The 16,109-nt window shown below is 36.4% G+C and overlaps 1 long non-coding RNA gene across 1 annotated transcript in view; it reads right to left on the reverse strand.

The window, feature by feature from the left end:
* The window catches only part of LOC123616177 (uncharacterized), a 28,190-nt gene extending 15,421 nt beyond the window's left edge, over positions 1 to 12,769 (reverse strand). The window contains exons 1-2 of the long non-coding RNA XR_006724055.2: positions 12,689 to 12,769; positions 5,506 to 5,602 (exon numbers count right to left, since the gene is read on the reverse strand). This is a non-coding gene — a long non-coding RNA (uncharacterized LOC123616177). The remainder of the gene's footprint in view (positions 1 to 5,505; positions 5,603 to 12,688) is intronic.
* Positions 12,770 to 16,109: the final 3,340 nt, after the last annotated feature.

The following is a 16,109-nucleotide window of genomic DNA, read 5'->3' on the forward strand; positions in this document are numbered from 1 at the left end:
AGATTAAAAGATAAAAAGCTATGGATATTTTTAAACATTGTGACCCTTCACGCCAAAATGTTTTCCTAAAGAGCTGGGTCATCCTACATGATCTCCTCCAGCAGTGCAGGGGAGCTAAAAAGGCAGTATTTTGATGGGAGTGAAACCAAGTTCCAGGAAGGAAAGATAGAAATCAGTTTCACTGGCAGATTTTAGCCTAAAGGGAAAAGTCCAAAGAGGAGAGAGTGGAGTGCTCCCTCCCACAGAGAGAACAGCAGGTGATAGGAATGTAAGCCTATCGGGACTTTTCCCAGATCAATGGGGGAAGTCATCTGCTTTTGCCCTGCTCACCGACCTGGGGTTCTTGTATTTCCTAATGTTTCCACCACAGTTGAATCAAGAAAAAGAGAAAATCTGCATAGTTCTATATCCAATTTTTTTAATGAATTTTTAATTAAGAATTGTCCTATAATGAAAATTCCTGAACCAGATGGACTCACTGGCACTCTAGTAGGAGATGTTGACACTGGAGGAGGATCTGCATGGTTAGGGAAAGGGGGTATGTGTGAAATCTCTCCACCTTCTTCTCAGATTTGCTGTGAACCTAAAACTGCTCTAGAAAAACCTTTCACCATTTGATATCACCAAATGATATCACTTATATGTGGAATCTAAGAAAATGATACAAATGAACTTATTTACAAAATAGAAATGGACTCAGACACAGGAAACAAACTATGGTTACCAAAGGGTAAAGGTGGGGAGGGAAAAATTAGGAGTTTGGGATTAACAGACACATACTAATATATATAAAGTAGATTAACCACAAGGACCTACTGTAAAGCATAGGGAACTATATTCAGTATCTTGTAATAGCCTATAATGGGAAGAAATCTGAAAAAGAATATATATATGTAACTGAATCACTTGCTGTACACCTGAAATTAACACAACATTGTAAATTAACTATACTTCAATTAAAAAATGGTTCAAAAGAATAAAAATTTAAAAGTGAAGCAAACTGAGAGAGACAGAGCAGAGGGAGGGAGAGAGAGAGGGAGAAGGGGAGAGAGCAAGAGGGAGCAGGCGAGAAAGAAGGCAAGTCACTAAGGACACTGCCAGGACTGATATGGGGCAGCTGGCTTTCAGCTCCAGGACATTTTGTGTCCCATGAATGGGAGCTCAGTGTTGCTCATCATATAACTTTTCAGGACCAGTGGAAGAGCTAGGATTTTGTGTGAAATAGTCTACATCTTAAGGCTGGCCCAAGTAAACTTTTTTTAACCACTATGGGAAGCAAAATAAGAGCAAAGACAAAACCACAAACATTTAAGGATGTAATCTGCCAGCAGCACATTTGTAGCCTTCAGGCTGTTTAGAAAGTTGTGGGGAGCACTTGACAGTTGGGAGTCTCGGAAGGACAGCATTTAGTTGGGACTGAGAGGGAGAGTCTTGAGAGCTGGTGTGAGGCTATCAGGGTAGCCCAGGTGAGGACGGATCATGTGGACTTGACCTTGGCTCCTGGAAGTGAGGGGAAAGAAGACAGTAGGTGGGGCCTAGTGCCCACTGCAGAGGAAGGTGTAGTAAGACTGGGCCTTTCTCAGAGAACCAAGAGATAACCTTGTATTCTGTTTCTCCTCATCAAACGGCCCTGCCAGGATTTGGCCCTGTGTGTGACGCATCCTCAGTTGACCTTTCTTTGAGCTGATGGCATTGCTCTGCTATTGTTTATTTCCCAGTTCAACACTTCCTCCCTGCAGGTAAACCTGAATGCACTTCCAAGTGAAGGCTGTAATCTTTCAATTTGCCAAATAGGAACCCATCTTATTTTGATGTGGGTTTTTTCTCCTACATTTCAAGATCAAGGGTTTGCAACTATATTACTTGAGAGATAAATGAGTCATGGGAAAATGTAGTACTTTTGAAGAGAGTATTCTCCTTGCTTTATCTTCCTGTGCCCATCTCTCCTCTTTGAAGAAACTTTTGCTAATCACTACAGCACTCAATAATCCTTTACTTATTTCTTTTGTTATTCTAAAAATTTCTAGGGTATAGTTCTTTTTCAAAATGTGGAGATGTATTGTGTGTTCATACAATCACAAGATAGTATGCTTATTAAAATAACGTTATTTCCAAAAATTACAAAGCAGAGGTGTAAATATCCCCACTGCTATGTGTGTTTTAAATGATGTCTTCTATATAGTATCCCAAAGCCTGAATTTTCTCATTTAATATAAATACATGTGTATATATATTTCAATAAATATAAAATTGCATTGGCAAAAAGTCTTTTAAAAATAAATTAAAATAATAAAATAATAAATCAGATTGTTTGCCTGAGGCAGGGGTATTTGCATGGAGAGGGGCATGGGCTCGACAGAACTTTCCAAGTGATGGAAATGGTCTATATTTTCATTGTGATGGTGATTACATGGATATACATACATTTGTCAATGTGGTACCATTAATATTTGGGCATTTTATATTATGCAAATTATGCTTCATTCACGTTGATATTTTAAAAATAAAAATGTAATTGCCAGTTCAAGAAAAAAATGAATAACCTCTATGAGATATAAAAGGTAGTTTCTCTTAGAATGAATGCTGTAAAATAGACAGAAAATTTGAAAGTATAGGAACTGGTGAGAAAGCAGGACATTTTATCCTGGAAGCAACCGTGTTTTCAATATTATAGCTTCCTCGTGGAAATAGACAATGTTACTCAAAAATAAATAAGGACTGGGCCTTAGAACAGAACCGTGTGAGTGAGGAGTGCTGAAACTCAAGATTCATCAGCTTCATCTTAAATCCCCCTGGTGTTTACGTTTCCTGTGACTTGAAATTAAAATTCCATTAAGTCATATTCTGTGATATCTAATGGAAGACACCAAGTTCAGGTTTTACTTAAAATGTGTCTCTGGCCCCATTTGTTGTACAATTAGAATGATTTCAAATAATGGTTTTAAAGTTGAATTTTATTTGCAAGCAAAAATGGAGTTAAAGGAGGGAGAAAGGAAAAGTTTGCTCAATCACGTCGGCAGTGTCGTAGCCTCGGAATTAAAGCGAGAAATCAATGAGAACTGGTTTGTGGTTTTGTTTTTTTTTTTCCTTTTCCAAACACATTGCATCATTCATTTAACCCCATTACTAATCCGATTTAAAGTTTTTTCTTGATGTACTGCACAAAGGACTTTGGGTTTCTCTGCTCTAATCTAGAGAATGAAAAGGTCTTCAACAACGACCTCTGAAATATTTTCAATGAAGTTCTTAATATGGTCAGATAAATATAAGCACATTTTACACAACAAGATCATCGTATATTAAGACACTTCTCTGATGACAGGGAAATTGCCCGTAGTGAAGCAGGAGCTGGAGAAAAATAAGAGAACACAAACCACTGTGTTAGCCTCTCTGGCTTTTTCTCCACTCTGCGTTCAAGTCAACTAAAGCAGGGAGTTAAAAGAGGTCTCAATGGCATGTCTTTCATAAACAAGGAAAGTAGGCTGTTGGGAACCAGGAACTGAGCATTGATAAGCTTAAGATGTGAGCTGATGTTTTATAACACAGACCTTCAAAATAAAATGCCAAACTATACTGAATATTCAGTATACAACTTGCAACAAAGAATCATTGATTTTGCATTTGCATTTAGAACAGTTACTACTAATTTTTTAAAATACACTAAACAAATCATTCTCTTGGAGAAGTAGCTGGTAATTCACATTGCAGTCGTTGGTAGTTCCCACCTACGTCATGGTAGTCTCCTGTAGTCTTTCTGGTTCCCCTAAACAAGCTAGATGACTGGAAAGTTCTTGTACTGGGTTGTCAAAATCAATACATTTGAACAGAGGTTGGCACAGAACCGCAAAACAGAGTTTATTTAATTTCCCCTTTTGTTTCCAAAAACACCACTATCCAAATGGACACATTTTACTGGGAAAATGAGAGATATAGTATGGTGACCCTGGACACATTGTATGGCCTTCAGTTTTTAGTATATTGACAGCGACATGTTTAGCAGTTTAAATGTTATTCTTACTGTCAACATCCAGACCTTAAAGATATTAATTATAAAGCAAATAGTTTACAGCACTAGCTGATAAATACATCTGTCTGGCCTAGAATAGGAAGATAAGATTGTGGACATCAGAGCACCCTGGGAAGTGGCTTGGGCCAAGAGGAAGGAGAGTCCAAATGGAGCCACGTCATGTCTTTGTCTCTCAGTGCCTGTGCTCAGTGTTCATGAAGGACGTCACTTTAAATGTGTTTTTGAATGTTAGCTATGCTTATAGTGTGTGGACTATATTACACTTTTTTTTTTTAGGAAACAGAAGAATGCTTATTGACTACATAGAAAAGAGAATTCAAATGAACAATAAAAAAATATTCAATTTTTATTTTCCTATTAAGAAAACAAAAGTCAGAAAACGTCCAAAGGAGTCAAGAAAGGGTAACATGGATTTAGCCACAGTGTTTTTAGAACATGGCTGTAACCGAAAGCAAACAGGACCTTGCATACATTTCTTTATCCAGAGCCTTTCCTGCAGAGTAGCTTTCATTGTTTCATTTTCTAATCCTCTGATTTAATTAAATGCATCTGCCAAACTAGAGAGAACTTAAAAATTACAAATACAGGTAATGCTGAAAACTCCAGTTACTCAGCAAGCATATTTTACCATTTCCCCCACATTGGGGGCTTATGAAAAAACTAATGCGGGGGATTCATCTTCTAATGTCTTATTGAGACATCCTTTCTTCTTTTAATGCAATATAAACACACATTTCTTAAGAAAATATGTAATAGTATATTCTTTTGGCAGGTACTCTGTGCAAAACTGTCATAACAAAGCTGAGCATCGTATGATACAGGTCACTGGAACAGTTCTTACAATCTGTGCTTGTCATCTTCAGTCCATTACAATGACTAGACTGTCATTTTCCTGAGCCTACACAGTTCACTGACCCTAGTATCTCTTATTAGCTAAATGGGATTTTTTTTAAAAGATTGATAGTCCTTTAAGATTTCTTTTTTTTACTAATATAAATTAGCATAGCAATGTGCCCAAGAGGTCTCTGTTTTAACAGACTGGTCCTGATCCATAGTTTGCCACCATCTCCTGCAGGGGACAGTCGAGCAGGGTGGACAGTTTATGCAGTGAAAATTACAAACAAGTCATCATAGATCCAATAGTAAGTATCACCAAAGGCAACAAAAGACATTGCCTGGTTGTTCATGTCAAAATGATTCCCCAGATAATATTAATTAAGAGAAATGAGGGACCAAATTCGATAAGCCATGTCCTTATGAAATAAATGAATGTAATTCTCTTTACCATAAACAGGAGACAGACAGATTCTTTAAAATAGATCCTTTAATATGATTTCTTTCAAAACTAATTTATTTGTACATGTTTTAAAAGCAATATAAGCAACCTTATCAGTTAAACTCCCTGTATGACATTATATTATCAATGGTTTTCATTGCAGGCATTTTTACTAGAATTACAAGGATGGAATCATACTTACATTTTTGCTTAATCCACTTCCATCTAATGTTTAATCTCTTCTGTAAAATCACTACCAGGTTGCTATGTACTTCTCTTGAACACCTTCCAATGTTGATCTAAAATAAAATTATACGTAGGCTAATATAACTGAGCAATAAAGTATATAGACTGGATTCAGACTATTTCGTTGCAAACCCACTATTACTTTGCATGACCATGGGAAGTTTTTTTTCATCTATGCCTCACTGGTAACAGTGGTAATAGGACTTACTTCAGAGAATTGTGATAATTAACTAAAATAATGTGCTTTTAGGATGCAGCACAGTTCTTTGCAATAAAAGCTCAAGAATTAGAATTTTATATTAATAGATGATTAAGTTTGATTTATAAAGCTATAAAACAAACATGTGAATCATCTTGGTATCATAGTCTTTCATGATCATTTTAAGATAAAGTGAATATTTTACAGTGTACTATATTGGAACTTTTCTTTTCAGACATTAAAACCAAGGTACTTCCGTTCATTAAAAAATCCTATTGTTCATTTTTCTTTATTCTAGTGTCCTTGGCATAAACTGTTGATATTGGGATATATACTTCGATGCCAAAGATCCTGTCTTAACTCTGGATAGTTAATACATTGAAATATCCTTAAAAGTTAATTGTATTAATTATGTTTAAAATTCTGACTTATGTCTCCAAAGTAGAATGTGAAATGAATATAAATTTAGCTGTAATGGAGAAATAGAGATTATAACTTGATGAAAGTAATATTTATGGACCTTATTAATTCTCTAAAATACTTGAGTGTTTCTGGTCTAAAGTGGGAGCCAATTCAACTGTTGTGATATACAATACATTCACTTTTTATTGAAGAATAATACTTCTTAATACTATAATAAAGTTTTTACTAATGGCTTAGTTTTGCTAAGGGATAGACATTATTTTGGCCTTTATCTCTAACCTGCATAGATTTTAAGGGCATTGACATGACAAAAATGATGACAATCATTATTGAAAAAAGCCAACTCAATTTTCTCATCGTTGAAAAGGGACATATAAGTATTTCAGGGTGTCACATTTTGAAAGTACAAAATGTTCTATATGTGTTTTTTTTTATTTCATGACAATGTAAATTTAAGCATAATCTAGTATTTTATATTCAGTGATGTTTACTCATTTTACTTTTTATTACTTAAGGAATAAACATTCGGGTTATATTATTGTTGATTCATGTTATGATTTTTATTCACGGCAATTCCTTTGCAAAGAACACAGATAATGCTTAATGCTCCTCTTATATCCCAAAGGATGATTTGACAATTACTGACAATGGAATATATAAATTAAAATTTAAGCAATATGGAGGTTCTCTTTCTTATAATTTATATTAATTTGTTCATCAATTCTTTCACAAGAACTTATAATGTTCCTATCGAATATCTGCATGAAATGTATTCCACCAGATTCTAAAGGTATACGCCTTTAAAAAAAATCAATCTGTGTCCCCGAGGAGTCTAATGGCAGCGTAGACAAACGCAACATGACTGCTTTAATGCACTAGGCCTGACATCCAGTCTAAACACAGAGGAAAGAAGACCTAAGACTGCTGAAGGAGTTCAGCAAAGGTTTCACAAAGAAACTTAAAGCTGAAGGTTATGTAGGAGTTTTTATGGTGAACTGAAGATGTAGGAAGGCAGTATTCCACATAAAATGCTTCCAAAGGTCTGGAAGCATACAAATCTCAAGTAATTTAGTATGTACAAAGTGTATATTAGGGGATAAAGCTAAGAGATAATCAGGAATGCTAGTTAGGGGCCATATCATGAAGAATTATTCAGAAGAGCTCAGTTTTACATAGTTTAAAGGCAGCCAATGGGGGAGAAAACATTTTAACAAAGGAATATAGTGATCAGATTTTTTTTATATTCAAAAGATTACTTTTTCAATAGTTTAGAAGATGGATTGCAGAAGTTTGAGACTGAAAGTAGGAAGACCAGAAGAGAGAGAGAGAAGCTGAACCATTTAGTAACAGTGAGGAGAAGTAAGAACAGATAGAAAAGATAAGTTGGGGGTCGGGAGGTGGAGTTTAATATGAAGAGTAAAGTAAAGGAAGATGGGTAAAGTGATTCCTACATTTTTGACTTGGACAACCAAGTGGATTATGTAGCCAAACAGTAAGAGGGAATCCAGGAGGAGAAACAGATTTGTGTGGGATAGGAAGATATGTTCATTTGAATTAAAATGAAAATATCATGTTGTGGGTATATTAAATGAGGTTGCTTTTTATAAAAGCAGCTCAGTGGCTCTCTGTGTTAGTCATAGTACATTTATTTATTCAACATTCTTGCAGAGGAATAACAATGCCAAGGCAGAGTAATGGGTGGGGGTGGACAGTGCAATAATGAATATGCATGCTCCCCACCCTTCAGAAGCTTACAATTGAGCAGGAGAGTGGCAATATACTACACAAATAATCAGTTTGTATCTTAAGAGATGTTCAGAATGATTAGGAGAATTCAGGTAAGAAAGAGATTATATTTAGTGACAAGTTTCAGTAAATATAATTGAAAATAAAAGGTGGGATTTAAATTATACCAAAAGAAGGGAAAGGATTTTGATAGAAAATTTGGGGAGAGCATTCTAAGTAGAGAGAAGAGAATGGGCAGGAGGGCAAACCTTGAAGAAACATCTCATGGTTACCCAGTTTGACTGATGTGAAAATTGTATTTAAAGTAGTGATAAGCAGTAATTTTGGAAAACTACAATTTGACTTTTAAAGAGGCCAGGGAATCGGGACTTGACTTAGTAAATAACGGGAACCTACTGAGGGTATCTGAGAAAGGGAATGAATGACCCACAGGATCTGTTCTTACTGAGATTAATTTTGAAGCTGGTTTAGCAGGGAGGCCATTTAAATGGTTATCAGGGCTTACTTAGGAAAAAGATCAGCTGTTACCAAAAAAGAAGGCAAGGGGAAGACCAATCCATGGGCTCTGTCTGCCTGTTGGAGTTGGCAAAACTGAAATAAATGATGACACTAGGGTACCAGCCTAACATCATTGGCTGCATCATAGCGACATTAACTAATAATAGGAAGACAAAAAGATTCTTGTTTTAGTAGAAAATAGTAAAAGGCCAAGGAAGAATGCTATGAGGCGTTCAAATGATGTTGTCTAGCAGCCTTTTGCAAACAAAAAACTAAAGTCAAGAAAGTTTATGTCTGGATTTATAGATTCGCAGGGTGATGAAAATTAGTAACATATGATCTCTGTTGTAAAAATAATGATTCTTTCTTTCTGAAACATTTTGAGTCATTTATGTTTGTCCTACTTCAGATGACTGAACTCTGTAGCTGCAGAGATATCTTTGCATCTCAAGCATTGTTGAATGTTTGGTCAGACTTTTGGCTGCCAAAAACAAGTCATTTAAACATGCTCCAGTAAGGGAGGTTTAATATAAGGCTCAGTAAGAAAGATGAGGCTTACACTGAAATACATGAGAAAGATCCAGAGCAGAAATCAGGACATAAGGGGACTGGAACTAGATTCAAGGCAACAGTAGGGACTTGAGAAGCAAGAACTTATGGCTCTTCCCCTTTGAGACAGGCAGTGAATATGAGCCTGCTACCTCCTTTCTCATTCTTCTTCTTTGAGTCATTTTTATTTCTACTACAAACTGATTTTATTGTTCTATTTTTTTCTACTTTATAGTTTATACCTGATAATTTCTGGTTCTTAAACATCTTAACATGACCCATCACGGTCCTTATTTGAATCTCCAGGCTCTCAGCACCCATTCATTTCCAGCTCCCGCGGTTACCTACCTGATTTTCTCAGTAGATCTTAAAAAATGCTCCATAATATATAGTGTTATTGGCCCAATCTTGCTGGGTTTCACAGAGCTTTTCAGGCTTGTTCACCTTAAAAGCTTCCTGGCTAATCTATAAATTTCCTGACTTGGGCAAGCTGTTCATTCTTGATCCAGTGAACTAAAATCATATGGTCTCATGATCGAAAATGTGGCCACCTCGTGCTGTCTTCTCATTACCAGTGTTACTGAGGTGTCTAGTATAGACACATTTTTTCCCACTAGATGTCAATTGTTAATAGTACATATATTTAATTCAAAAAGACTCGACTTACTATATAGCTATTTCTATAAAAGCAATGTAGAAACATAGAACACAACTATATTAAATACTATGGGGAAAATGAATTTATTAAAGTAAAAATATTCCTCACTGTATACACTTGAAACATTTATAAAATTAATATAATCAGTGGTTTATTGTTAATAAACCGCTATGATCATGTTGAACTTATAAAGTTAAATTGGATGCAACTAGTGGTAAGGCATTTTGTTTGATTTCAACTTGTAAATAATAGTCTTAAATGTGGTGGTGACTTTATTTCATGTTATATTCTAGAGATAGTCTTTTGTTATTTTATTAGCATGTGTTTTCTTTTTCCAATTACCAGATAAACTACTTCAAGTCAAACGGTGCTGTAAATTAACATTTTATTCTCCCACAAAATCTAACAGGATTGCGAGTAGACAATTAAAGGAATGTTGTTGGGTGGCTGATTGATTTCAGGTTTTATGAATTCATATTTCTTAATTTAAAGTTTAAGAAATTTGATATTTATGTGCACATATATATAGGCATGCACTTGAGTATACACATACACACACACACACTCTCACACACACACACATGATTAAATGCCTATACATTATAACCAATTGAGATCTCTTGCCCCCAAGTCCACGTAAGTGATAAAGAAATTACTGTAGGGAAATTTCATAAGCAAGTGCATGCATGTGATCACTCATCCTTATCTTGTCCTATTAAGCATTTGACTTTTTTGTATATTTATTAAAAATGTGAAGTATATAAATAATAAAAGCAAGAGCAAGATCTTTTATACTTTTCTGCTAACTCACTCATTAGCATGCAGGGATCTAACTGTATTTGTCATTATCTTTTTTTCTTTTTCACTTATATGGAGTTAATTTATGTCTCTATTAATTAACTCTCAAAGGCTAATAGCACACTCATAAAAAGAGCCAGATTCACTGCCCATTTCCAATGTGTACATATGGATACTGAAGATTAGGATTCAATTTTTGTATTATTAAAACATAATTGTTTTCATCCTATTCTTTCATTTTCATTTTCTTCATGTTAGTGGTACAATCAAAAAAGAAGAGAGAAATGAATGAATAAAGGAGATATACATTATATTTTTAAACCATTATAGTGACGACTCTGAAATAGCTCCTTTTATTCATGAAAGAATCAAAAAATCTTATATTAATTCCACGCACATTTAAGAACCATTGTGGGCAAGTACTGTGCAGGCACTGATAATAAATCAATAAAACTGATTTCCTGCCTTTCAAATGTTTATATTATAGGCGGGGAAGACAGACTTGTAAAATAATAAAGTGTTATAAAACCTATATTTGAAGTTCAGCAAGTAAAAATATCCGTCTCATGTGTGATGTGAGTTGCAAGTTGAACTGGCCACTCTTTTTCCTGGAACACCATTTTCAATTGAAATAACAACGCATAGACAAACAAGGATTATTCAAACTTGGATACCTGGGAGATATTTTTTTCAGAAATGAATAAGGTGAGCCTATTGCTTTAAGGAAACTAGGAGATAGTATTTATTGCCAATGACAACATTTAAGCTTTCAGCAGGGAGGGTATAGCTCATGCTTAGCATATACAAGGTCCTGGGTTCAATACCCAGTATCTCCTCTAAAAAATTACCAAGTAAACCTAATTACCTACCCCTAAATTTTTTTTTTAATTTTTAAAAAATAAAATAAATAAATAAATAAATAAATAAATAAATAGATTTTAAAAAATTAAAAAAAATTAAGCCTTCAAACTAAAAACAGAATTTTGGAATACTAAATTCCACCTCTGTGAACTTGACCAATGTTTCTGATGTGAATTGTGTTGATGTTAACAAATGAGATTTCTTTTGGATGTTGTACAATGAAATGTGTTTGGATAACTCAGTGAGTTCATATTTTTCCAAATGATCAATGCATGATGTTATAAAATCATGCACGAATAAAAGATCAATTCGAAGTTCAAGATCAATCAAGTGCTATAGACTGAATGTTTGTGTCCCCCAAAATCTGTATGTTGAAACCTAATCCCCAATATGCTCGTATTTGGACGTGGAGACTTTCGGAGATGATTAGGGCATCTCTGTGGATTTGTGCTCTTATAAAAGAGACCCAGAGAGCACCCTTGCCCCTTATGACATACAAGGGCCCAGAGCAAGATTGCTGCCCACGAATCAGTAAGTAGACTCTCACCAAACACCAGATCTGCAAGCGCTTTGATCCTGCCCCCACCCCAGACTCCAGAACTACGACAAGTAAATTTCTGTTGTTTCTAAGCCCCTCAGTCCATGGTGTTCTATGCTATGCTTATAGCATCCCATACAGACTAAGACACCAATTAACTTTATTATAACAGAGAACGAAAAGTTCATTGATGAGGATTCAGACTCCATACTCAAACTAAAGCTTTAAGTTGTTACCATTTGCCGAGTTTTGGTATAGTATAAAAGAGAATATTAAACATCCGAAAAAGCTCTTAAAATACTTTCTCTTTTCCCATTACATATTTGTGGGAGGCTAGATTATTTTTACATACTTCAACCAACACAGCATATCATAAGAGTACATGCATAGGCACATAGGAGAATCCAGCTGCTTTTATAAAACCAAACATTAAAGACATTTGCAAAATACAAAACATTGACCTCTATCACGATTTTTTTTGGAAAATATACTTATTTTTTATAAAATTATGTCATTTATATTTAAATGTAATGGGTTTATGGTTGTTATTTAAACATAATGTATTTACATATCCTGTTTTAATTTCCAATATAGTAAATATCTGCAGATATAATCTATATAAACACAGTTCTTTAGCTGCTTTAGGAATTTTTAAAAGTGTGAAGGTATTCTGAGACAAAAAAACTTAAGACCAGACGGAAATGATCTGGAGGAAAAAAGCATATGTAAGTGACTGATAGTAACAAGTTACCTTACTGTTTACTTGAAAACACCTAAGGGTGTCTCTCTAACCTGTCTCCGTAATATAGGGTTTCATAATTTTAGTTCTGCCCCTGATAAAAAGAATATAAAATCTAGAGATCACTTACACTTAAAATCATCCAATCCACCCGCCTCTTCCTCAGAACTGCAGGCTGGAGGGCTTTGCTGCCTTTTGTTTAGCTTTCCTTATCTTTAGCAAAGTTGCACTGGAAAAATATTTACTCTAAGGTCTACATTATCTCCCTTCGATTTTCTCAGTGTGTAATTTCCTCTATTTTAACATTGTTATTGGCATTCTATTTGGAACATATTGAATTCGAAATCCTGTGTGAAATCCAAGTGGAGAGCGTGGTGCAGAGAAGATAGGCAGGACCGGGCATACCCACCTGGGGGGTCCTTCACATATAGACAGTAGCAGAAGTTGAAGGTGCGAATGAGAACATGTGAAGAGAGACGAGGACAATGGCTGGAACCCTGGGGTATGTCCACCTTTAAGGGAAACATGGATGAAAATGAACCAGCAAAAGAAGACTAGAAGAGATAGTCAAAGGTTTGTGAGATAAACCAAGTTGGAAATAAGGGGCTGTTCAACCATGTCTTTCTGACATGGTAAGACTGATTAAATGAGGAGTGAGGAGTGGCTCATTAGCAGGTCATTAACGACATAACCAGAAATGGTTTTGGAAGGGTTGTGAAGGTAGAGGCTGGATGACTAGATGTTTCAGAGAAAATGGGAGGTAAGAAATTGGAGTTAAGAAACACTGAACCTGCCCTAATATTTCCAGAAATTTGGAGTTAAGGACACAAGCCAGTAATCGCACCTTCACATTGCTAGGTGTGCTAATGAGTGGATATTGTTGCTGTTGTTTAGTTTTGGATTTACTATTGAAAAAAAAAACCAAAAACTGATGAGCTATGCACAGGAAGCTCCGCGGGCTGTGTCAGACTGCTGGGCTGCTACAACAGAACTCCACAGAATAGGGCTTCAACAACAGAAAAGTACATTCTCGTGGTTGTGGAGGCTGGAAGTCCAGGATCAGGGTGCCGACAAGGTTGGTTCCCAGTGAGATCTCTCTCCTTGCCTTGTGGACACAGCTGCCTTCTCACTGCGTCCTCGCATGGCCTTTCTTCTGTTCATAGACACCCCTGGTGTCTCTTCCTCTTCTTATGTGGACACCAGTCCTATTGGATTAAGGCCTCACCTTACAACCCCACTGAACCTTAATTGCTTCCCAAAAGGCCCTATTTTTAAGTAAGGTCACATGGGGATGAAAACTTCAACATATGAAATTAGGGAGAGGGAGGAGACAAAATTAGTCTATAAAAAGTACAGAGACGAGTACCTAATATTAAGTGAGTGTCAGAGGTTTAGTGATCTGGTATCTAAAGGGTGAAAAAATGATGAAATTGCAGGTTAGGGCAGAGGAAAAAATCCAGGGAACTGCAGGTGGTGTATGTTCAGTACGTAACAGGAGGGACAGGGAACACAAGTGGGGAAATCACAAAAGACATCTCTAAAAAATGTGGAAACTGCTGTTAACTCAGAGACGGCTACGGCAGCAGCAGTGTTAGGGAAAGAATAACTACTAATAATACAGTGCTTTGCCTTTATTTACTCATATTTTTTCTGAGGCTTTTATTATGAAAAAAATCCTATGATGAAAAATGAATCCAATAACTTACTTGATTTGCCCAAGATTAGAATTAGAAACCTGCTATCTGGGTTTCTAGTTTACTCTTCTGATAAGCCTTCATGCTCAGAGAATCCAACAGTTTAACCCAAATGGCCAATAAAATAGAATCCAACTTAATATATGGCATTTTATTTCATCAATACTCTTCAGATAACATTCAATAAATGTAAACAGTGTGTCTGTGGGAACCCATAACTCAAAGGGTGTTTCCAGCAGAGATGTTGGCCTGTGCTCCTGATTGCAACTAAAGGGGCATATTTCATGTGTATCGTTGAGGTACTGAATGCTTTTGATTGCTTACAATTAAAATGGGCTCATACACTCAAACACCAGGACAAAATTTGAAATCAAAGAGACGAAATCAGAGAGATTTAAAGCACAATGAGGATTTGATGTGTCTTTGCTGGCTCTGAAGAAGGAGGGGGTCGTATACAAAGGAATGTGGCCGGTCTTTAGGAGATAAGACTGGGCCCCGGTGAACAGCGAGCAAGGAAATGAGGACCTGCGAGGGACTGAATTCAGCCAACAACCTAAAGGAGCTCAAAAGCAGATTCTTCCTCAGAGCCTCAACATAAGAGTCCAGTCTGGCTTACATCTTAATTTTGTCTTTGTGAGACTTTCAGAAGCAAAACCAGATGAGCATACCGTACCCAACTCCTGACCCAGAGAACTGGGAGACGACAAGTTTGTGTTGTTTTAAGTTACTACATTCGTGGTAATTTGTTACATGGCTACAGAAACTAACACAGTTATAAACACTCTGGCCCCAAAATGGGGAAAACGGAGTCAGTTTAAAATCTTGCTCGGACGGCTGCACTAGGCTTCAAGACCTGGGAATACCCTCTGTGGCTTTCCTGTCTGCCTTCGGGGATCTCAGTTCTGAGCCGGCCTTCTTTTCCACGACAGATAGATCCTATTTGTAACTGAGTCGTCTTACCAGCCCCTGCTTCCTGCCGGGAGAACATGGGGGTGCTGAGAGTCTCCTTTTATTCCATATTCTTTCTGTCCCTTTCAGTCTCAGCTGGCAGTTCTCCTGCTGATCAAATAGTCCCAAGTACCTCGTGGCTTTATGTAGATTTCTGGGGGTTCACTCCATCAGACAAAAGGCTCCCACACAGATTTTTTTCTGAGGTAATTCCTTTTCTATTTTTGGCTTCAGCTAAGATGGCTAAAGAACACTGCCAGTAAGCTTCTTAGAGGTTTTCTGGTTTGATGGAGATTATGAAACACATCTTTCATCTCTGGTGATTGAACACCCTGACTTTTTGATCTTTGCAGGGTTGCAGAAAAAGATTGTATGGCCACACCCACAGGTTTTACTCTGTGCCACCCTTTCAAGAGTAACCTCTTAATGTTAGCATCTTTTGCCATCTCTATAGGCTGAGGATTTCCTAAATCAGCATGTCCTGGTTCCTTTTTATTTGACAATCTCAATTCAGTATCCAAATTTATTATTTACAAGTTCTGCTTTCTAAATAATGGCAGGGAACAATTTTCCTAAACTTCGCGCTACTACATCACAAGCATCTCTCTTCCTCCAGTTCCCAGTATCACCTTCCGCACTTCCTTCTGAGCTCTCACCAGTAGCGTTTTTCGTGTTCATATTTCTACTAAGAGTCTTTTCAAAGCAATCTAGGCTTTTGCTATCATGTTCCTCACAGTTCTAACAGCCTCAGCTCATTGCCTGATTTCAAAATCCCTTCCACATTTTTGGGTATTTGTTACAGTAGCATTCTTGGTATCAAAATCTATATTAGTTTTCTATTGCTGCAAAGCGGAACGACCATAAACTTAGGCGCTTAAAACAGTGTCCACTTATGATCTCACAGATTCT

The sequence above is a fragment of the Camelus bactrianus genome, chromosome 2 (genome assembly GCF_048773025.1).
Source record: "Camelus bactrianus isolate YW-2024 breed Bactrian camel chromosome 2, ASM4877302v1, whole genome shotgun sequence".
NCBI lineage: Eukaryota > Metazoa > Chordata > Mammalia > Artiodactyla > Camelidae > Camelus > Camelus bactrianus.